We start from the raw sequence: 8,953 nt of genomic DNA, 5'->3' as shown, positions 1-8,953 counted from the left end.
AGTTAGGGCCTCTTGAAGTTTGATACATGATATGACTTCCTAATGTGGTGGATCTTGCTCCTGGATCTTATCCACTCTTACTTATAGTGGCTAAAGTGGTCTACATGAAGTCTAAATCCTCCTAGATTAGGGCTCCCTCTATTTAGGGGATTCAGCTCTAATTAAAGTATAATTAAAAGTGGGGAAATGTTTGCTTCCCTATCTTGGGGTTGGATGATTTGGTTTTGCTCAAAGATGTTTTAGGCCTTTATCTTCTTTGCTTCTAGATCTCAATGAACCACTTGGTCTACTCTTGCATCTAGACTTCGTGGTATGTACACTTTTTGCCATCCTTCTCCTTATCAACAATGACTGTGATGGCTCCTCGATCTTGATCTTGATTAATCATATGATGGAATCAAGAGATAAGAGCTTGGCCCCTTATGAGTGATAGCAGCTTCTCCTACCATTATTACAAACCTACTACAAGCATTAACAAGCCATTTTGCTTGGGTAATAGTCAGAAGGTCTACATTTCCTTATGTTTTGGAGATATTAATTAAGAACTCTTTTCTATCTTTTACAAGAAGATACTTTTTTAACCGTCCGTAGAAGATTGTATCTCGATCTCTAAGATACAAGCTCTCAAGAATAACTTGACAAACATTCAAAAAAACTATTGTACAAGCTACCTCATTGTTAATCGTATGATTGATTTTGATGATAACAAAATAATGAGTAATTATGATACTAATCATGTATTTCAAAGATGAACGTAGGATTTCTTAGATTTCAAAATGAGAAATTTATTCATAGAAGAAATCCTCTCAAAGAAGCTAAGTCAAAGCAATTCAAAGATGAAACTTTAAGTTTTGACTTAGTGGAGTCACCCCAGAAGCATTGAAGCCAACCCCTGAACAACCATGGATAGAAAATTGAAGAAATTTGATGTTCAAAAAATTTAGGTGTCGACCCCTGAGAGTGGCGAATCGACTCTGGCATATTGGAGTTTACTGATATGACAATAAGTCGACTTGTGAGAAGCAAGTTTGATTCTCTCAGTGAAGATAAAAGATTAAATTTTTAGATTCCTACTCGAGTCGACCCCTAAAATGATCGAGTCAATTTTTGGATAGATCGAATCGACTCATGAAAATGATAAGCCAACTCTCTTAGAAAAGACATAATATAAAATTTTTCAGATCTGAGGGCAAATCGACTCTTGAAGAGGTCTAGTCGATTCATGGGTAGCTCGAGTGGACTCCTGAGGATCTAGAGCTGACTTCTGATATAGAAAAGCTATAACGGTTAGTTTTTCTATACTTCTTCAATAGTCATTTTTCCACTCCAATAGCTAGTTCAAGCATCCCAACGGTCAAAACTCATTCCCTAGCTACTTTTAAACTTACAAAAATCTAAAGAATCATTTAGAAAGTAAGAGAAGGGATTAAAGACTGAAATATATCATTTATGAGAGCCATTATTGGATATACTTGAGAAAGAGAAAAAGAAAATCAATAATTTTTAGAGCTAAAAAGTGTTTTATTTTCTTTTTTTTGTGTTGAAACTTATATCTTATATTTTTAGATTTTTTTTATAACTTTCTTCGAGGTGAAAGAAACTTGAGTTAGGCTCATCTAAGTCTGAATTGGACTTATAAGATTTTGATTGGTGATCCCTCAAAACCAACTAGGATGATTGTGAATCTAAAAAATAATTAATATAAAGATTTTGATTGGTGGTCTAAAAAACTAACAAGATTTGATTTGGTGCTCAGATAAAATAATCGCATGTAGTCAGGCAGATTATAATAAAATTTTTAAATAGAGGTTGGAGAGTGATATAGTTGGAGGTTGCACCAAATCACTATAAATTTTTTGTGTTTGTGTTGTGCCTTATCTTGTTTGCTTTATTTACTTTTATTCTTACTTTGGCATTACTTTTAATTCTTGCATTGCTTCTTCTATATTTTAATTCTGCTATAACACATTACATACAGCTCACAATCACTCAAGTTAGCTTAAATTGAAGCACATAATTATTTAGATTTAGATTAAGTAAAAATTTTTAAAGAACCAAATTCATTCTCTTTAGGTTGTTAACCTTTCTGGCAACACTCATCAATATATCTCTCAATGATGGTGAACTTTAAAGTACACTATTTGGTAATCTTCAACTCGACATCCTTTTGAATGCAACTGGGAGGGTAAGGATGTGGATGGGGCTTGTTCTTCATCCTCAGCTTTTGAACCAGATTTTTAGAGATGAGGTTCTTCTGGCTTCCAAGGTCTAAAACAATCTTAATGGTACTATGCTTCATCTAGATTTTCAAGCGAAAGAGTTTCTCTTGCACCCCTAAATCACCATAATTGTTATCTCAGATTTTTCACCATCAAGCTCAATAAGAGTTTGCCTACTCAAGTTCAGGTAGCTCCTCAACCTCTACAGCATTGAGGATGTCTTCTCTTTCTTCTCGATTCATCACCCTTCAACTTCTTCCACTTCGGCTTAAATTTAAGATGAACCTTCCAGTACTTCTCCTTGATGCATCTCCGAAGGTTGCAATGATTATAGAAATTTTTTGAGTCATCTTGACATGCTTTGTGCCCATCTTGTTTTCTCTAGGCTGATTATTCTCCTCAATCTCCATGGCTTTTAGATTGGCTTCACTAATGTCTTAATGTTGAAGAGCATCAGCTCCTTTCGAATGCTCTTGTAGAGACCTAAAAGGTACTTTATGAAGAGTTCATGATAGTTGATGGAGATTTCGAGAGAGATTGCTTACTTGTGAAACTTGGTGGTGTAGTCCTAGATGGATGACCATACTTCTGCAAAAGGTGCTGTCACTTGATCCATTGATCCTTCTCATGGTCGATTGGATAAAACTATTTTTTGATTAGGCCCTTAAATTTGCTCCACATCAGATTAGAAATATTATTGTTTCTTATATATGAATTCTACTATGTAAGAATATAGCTAGAAAGCTTGAGATAAGTAAAAGCTACCTTCTAAATACTAGAGTATCCATAGATAGTAAAATAGGTCTCTAACTGATCTAGCCAATTATTCAGACTTTCTACATCAATGATTCCATCGGATACGAAGATCTTGATTCGAGCTTCAACTTTAAACAATTGAAAAGAGAGATTTTGCATATCTCTAGGTTGCTTATCTTTCTCAATAGATGAAGGATCTTCATCTCAATAGGAGTTATTGGTGCTTGTGCTTGCACTAAAGATATCATCAATGTAGAGATGATCTCAATGAGTTAGACAATCTTCTCTTTCAGTTATGTGAAATATATCTTAAACTAAAGTATATCGCTTCTATTTATAATATGAGGTTTGTCCTTACATAATTTGAATCGGATTTCTCTTTTTATCTTCTAGAAGGACGTTCATTGTTGAATAAGTTTGGTTAGACTCCTTTTTCTAGTTTAAATAGAACTAGATCTCTAAAAAAATATGCTACATATAAAATCATGAAAAATACTAAAATTTTGTAGAAGATATATATTTTAAGTTCTACATCAATTTTTTCTTCTATCATTCTATCTAATTCTTCAAAGATTGAAAAAAAATCTTTATGAAAGAAAAGTTTTGATTTGAGCAATCGGTTACAAGACCCAAATAATGAAATTTTGATCTGATTTAGTCTCCAATAGGGCTGACCCAAAGTTATGTATCTCAAAAAGATGCCTAATTTCAAAAAAAGGGATCATCTTAGTTGGACATCATATGATCAAGTTATAGCCTCTTGAAATTTATCATGAAATTTAGCTTTTTGATGTGGTGGATCTTGCTCCTAGATCATATCTAGTTTTTGTTCATACTAACTAAAGTAGTCTATATCGAGTTTGAGGATTTTCTTGGATCATCCCTATTTTAGAATAGTATAACAAGTACCAATGTTGGGAATTCTCATTTCATTCTCAACAATATTGACAAATTCAAAGCATTTAATTTCTTTTACATGGAGATCTATCAAAAGGACATCAAACCCATCTACTTGCTCTTTAAGAATTAATAATTAGGGATGGCAACATGTCATGTATGGACCAGATCGATCAATATCCGTATCCAACTCATAATTAAAAATTCCATATCCATACCCACCCATGCCTGCCTCGGGTCGAATCAAGTCAAGATACATGTTGGATTGGGTCAGGAGATATAAAAATTAAAAAATAATTATAAGTTTGAAAGGAAGATATATGTGAAGGTTATATCAAGTTGGGTTCAGGGCAAATGGAATAATTTTGAAAGAAAGATATACATATTAAGGTTATATAGGGTCGGGTTCGGGACAGGACATATCATTATCTGTATCTAGTCTCAATTCACTTTAATATTTTTTCTATAACCTATATCCATCCTAGATTTTAATTGAGTCAGATAAAATCTGTACCATTCGAATCAAATGGGTCGATTATCTGACGAGTCGGCTAAAATTGCCATCCCTATTGATAATACAATCATGCAATCAAATATAGCGATTGAAAACAATACTTACAAAAATATAATCATTCAAGATAATAGTTTACAAGAATAAAAACAACAACAATATTTTGATTTAAAAAAAAAAATATAAACATCAATAGGATGGTGGTGATGATATTAAATCAACATAAGATCTTCAATTTATTCAATACAAAGATATATCGATGACTAAAAGTCAACATCCAATACCACAAACAAATGTTTTTAGTTAATTCACATTGATTAGCCTTTTAATTATATATATAACATAATATTCAATAGTATTTCTTAGATTGGCTACAAGTTTACATTTTTATAATTTATTTCTAACAAATTTTACAGCCCAACAAGGTAAATAAATATTATTTTGGAGAGAGAGCCAAATAAATATAATAATCCTCAAAAATCTAAATTTCTTGACAATTATTTCAATTAATATTAAACAAATATTGAAGTAATAACAAAACTACTACTTGGATACTCAAAGAGAAATAAAATTTTTGATTTTGAATCGAGTTCAAAAATCCTAAAAATTTTATATCTCTTGATAGAAAAAGAAAAATTAAAAAATTGAAACTTCAATTCTTTTAAAAGGCCTCATGCTTTGGTTAGTTTTAAATGAGTCCCAATAACCCCTTGTATAACAAGAAACTGAAGATGTATGTATACATAAAATGTAAAGTATCATTTGAGTGCTCTACAATAACATGATTTTTCACAGTAAGAAAAGAAAAGTATGTTCAATATACAATCCTACCTTTATAATGGCATGACAAAAATATCATTTCTATTATCTCGAGAAATTTGCAACCATGGGTGACAATCAATACATGGAGACCATTTGGAAGAACACTTCTAATCATGCCTTCATCCATTGCTGCAAAGAGAATAACTTGAAGCAGAAGGATAATAGAGATGGGATTCTTCTTTTAGAAAGAGATATTTCAAGGGATGTGCTTATTTAATAGGATAGTAAAACAAAATATGGTAAGAGTAAAAATATTTTTATTTTTAATTAATTATGTATTTCACATTTTAGTTCTTAGATAATAGGCCCTTATCTTTTTGGAAAATGACAAGAATGACCTCAAGAATTTTAATAATATTCTTATATGTTACATTATTTTTATATTATGTCGTATGTGAATAATTTCTATCTATTTCACTGATAGATATGGTATTGCTTTTTGATTTAGCTAGTTTGTTCAAACATAATAATTCATATGGAGCTTCAAAGCATAATGAAGTGCTTTTTTGTAATTTCATCAAATGTAGAATTTCTTTTTTTTTGTTTTCATGAGAGTATTAAAAGGAAAATTATAGAAACATAACATAAATAAATTTAAAATCCCCACTAGATTTTAGCACGTAATTTGAAATAAATGTTGAAGCATCTTTGCATCTGGTTTTAGACTTATAGGATTCCTATGGTCTATTTTCAGAGGGTTGATTGGAAATAAAAAATAATGCTAAGGATTCCTATGGTCTATTTTCTAGATAATACTTTCTGGCTAGTCCTTTTAGATAAGATCCTAAGTTATGAATTATCCTTTTCCCTATTCTTCTCAGTTGATCTCTCCTTTGTTTGTTCTTCTCTTCACCCTCTGACTCCACCCACTTTTGGTTGGCCTTCACCTTTGGCTACCACCCTATTACACCTATCCATGTCTGATAATTGGTTGATCTTACTGGCCTTCCTCTCTTTCTTGAGTTTTTCCACCGCTACACTCGATGCAATAGCCCCTCCATAGCACTTTAATCGAGTACTGCCTTGCTGATTGGCTAACCCTTCTGTTCCACTACTGGCCTTCTTGCTCCATCACCAACACCCCCTCCTACATACTCTCCCCTCTCTCTCATCCCTCCTCTTACATATTGTTTGGATTGGAGGTACACGGAGGTTCATAAGGGGAGGGGAGGGTAAAGAATGAACCCCTATTTGGTAAAATTTTTTGAGAGGTAAAGGAGGGTAGAGAAGGATTCTCTCAACCTCTCTGTACCCCTCACTTATTCAATTTTTTGTACCCCCCAATTTGAGGCGTAATGGGGGAGAAAGTTCATGCTTAATTTTTACTTTCCTAACTTATCCTTAATAAAATTTTAAAATTACAACTAGACCATTATATACTCTATCTTTCCAACCATCTCTTTGCTCTTTGCACAACTCAGAAATCCTATAGCCGTCCCTTCATCCATAGGCCGCTCCTTCTCACATAAATTCAGGTATCACAATCTTTGGAAGGCAGATTCTGATGATAGAGATTCAAAACCTGCCAGTGTCTGAGCTGACAGTAATTTCTCAACAGATCTAAATTTTTTTTTATATAGAGATCTCAAATATTTTTTTTAAGAGCTAATGTTTTATTTTGTCCAAAATATTTCTGATCTTCTATTTTTTTTGCCCCAAGTTGATTTTTTTTTGTAATCACTTGGTAACATTTCGATGCCATTGATATGATAATAACATTTGCTGAAAAAAAGTATTGATTAACAAAAAGTCAAACTACAATTATCTGATCAACAGTAATAATTTCTTCCAATTCATTTGTTAATTGGCCATCTTGTTTCTCTTTTTTATGAATCTTTATGGAATTTCCTTTAAGCAAAATAGTTTTAATCCATTCTCTAAATTTTTCAGTCCTTTTGGTACGTAGCTGTACGGCATGTTGTGGTTAATGTATGCAGCTGTCAGCATTATGTATTTGCTTCCTTTTTTATATATATATTGTAATACATGAGTGTTGCTTATGTACTTTATAAATTAATATAATTATTTTATATATTAAAATATCATGTCTGAGAGTATTAGGCCAAATTGATGTTCAAGTTACTAGTCAACCCAAGGCCATCGATCAGCTAACCTATAATGAGTTTGCTGATGGAAATTTCATATTGCTTTGGATATATTCATAGTCTGCCTGCAATGTAGAAGGTGTCTAAAGGCTGGGTTATATATTGTATAAAATATTTAAGTATAGAAGAAAATGCTATGAAAAAATTTTAAAATTTTTGTATACATGCTTAAGATAGAACATAAAAGTAGTAGCTGGTCTTCATACAAAATGATAGAGTACATTGAACTTGTGATGCAATTATCAGGAGATCTGAAGCAAGTTATGCTTCCACAGTGATATAAAAAGGTCATGAGTTTAAATGCACCACCAACTTCGGGTTTATCGAGGTGGGTTAGTCAATCTACCTAGAAATTTATTTTGTTTTAATTAAACTATATAGAAATTTATATATTAATTTTTTATTTGACCTAGATATGGAAACAAATATCTCAAAGAACTAATATTTTAGGATATATATAAGTGTTATTCATGAAAGCCACTATGAGCAAATTTTCTCCTTTAGTGTAATAGCAAAATCAAAGAAATGGCCACTGATATACAAATTCAGATGATGATGATCCAGAATAGTCATCAAACTTGATATAAATTATTTTAGCCATTACAAATGAAGTTGGATATGATCCAGGAGTGAAATTCATCATATCAGAAAGTTGAGTCATGAACTAAAAAAAGGAATGGGCATTTGTCAAAAGGAACGAGCATTTCAGAAAGCTAAAATTATCCTCAAATAGATTCATATGATGCCAAAAAAAAAGAATCAAAGAGAGCAAATTTGAGAAGCATATTTGTTAAAAGGAATGGATATTTGTCAAAATATCACAAACATTAGATAGTACGTTTATTAATGAAAAAGAACATATTTGTCAAAATATATATAAAAATTCTTCTACCCCTCCCTTAACCTCTCTATCCAAACAAGAGTAAGGTATGTACCCTTCTTTACCCTTCTCCTCCCTTTCCAAACAAAGGTTCATTAATTTCCTTACCCTCTCCTCCCTTTCCCTCTATTACCCTCTCCTCCCCTTATGAACCCTCGTGTACCCCCAATTCTAACAAAGTATTAGGGTATATCTCTTTTCCTAATTCCTAAGTTGCACTCCTCTCTTATTACCCCCTTTTATTGTCTCTCTAATAATATTGGTCATGATTTTCCATACAGACATGATCATCGGGATGAGGAGAAGATTAGCATGGGGTTTTACTCTACAATCACCTAATTAAGATATTTTATTATTTTAGTTTTGGTAAATAGCATGGATTAAGTTTAATAGTGCGGTAACAATTTTAAGTTTAGAACTTTGAAAAAATAAATGCTTAATTAGAATATTTATGCTTGCTTGATGGATAATTGTGATGATCTTTAGATAGACAAGTCCAATTTTATGAGAGCAATTAATTTTTATAATTATATTAAAATTAATATTAATTGGTTTATATTTGTCAATTGTGAATTTACACTTGATTGTTTACTGTTGGTTTGTAATTAAAAGAAAGAATCCCTTTTCATAATTAATTTTTTATATAGATATGCAATTCATGATATGTTCATACATGTTATATTAATAAATGGATTTGATTATGCATAGAAAATTGCCATATTATGCATCAGATAATATAAGAATAATGGATTGTTTTGCAACT

General features: G+C 31.7%; 1 non-coding gene across 1 annotated transcript; it reads left to right on the top strand.

Moving 5' to 3' along the window:
• The first annotated feature begins 6,904 nt into the window (after positions 1-6,904).
• On the top strand, positions 6,905-6,980 carry LOC114914058 (small nucleolar RNA Z155). The gene has a single exon (XR_003800491.2). It is a non-coding gene; the product is annotated as a small nucleolar RNA Z155 (small nucleolar RNA).
• The last annotated feature ends 1,973 nt before the right edge of the window (positions 6,981-8,953 follow it).

Source organism: Elaeis guineensis, chromosome 3, assembly GCF_000442705.2.
Source record: "Elaeis guineensis isolate ETL-2024a chromosome 3, EG11, whole genome shotgun sequence".
Classification (NCBI taxonomy): domain Eukaryota; kingdom Viridiplantae; phylum Streptophyta; class Magnoliopsida; order Arecales; family Arecaceae; genus Elaeis; species Elaeis guineensis.
The sequence above is the reverse complement of the archived record's forward strand: the minus strand, read 5'-3'. Positions and strand labels throughout refer to the sequence as shown.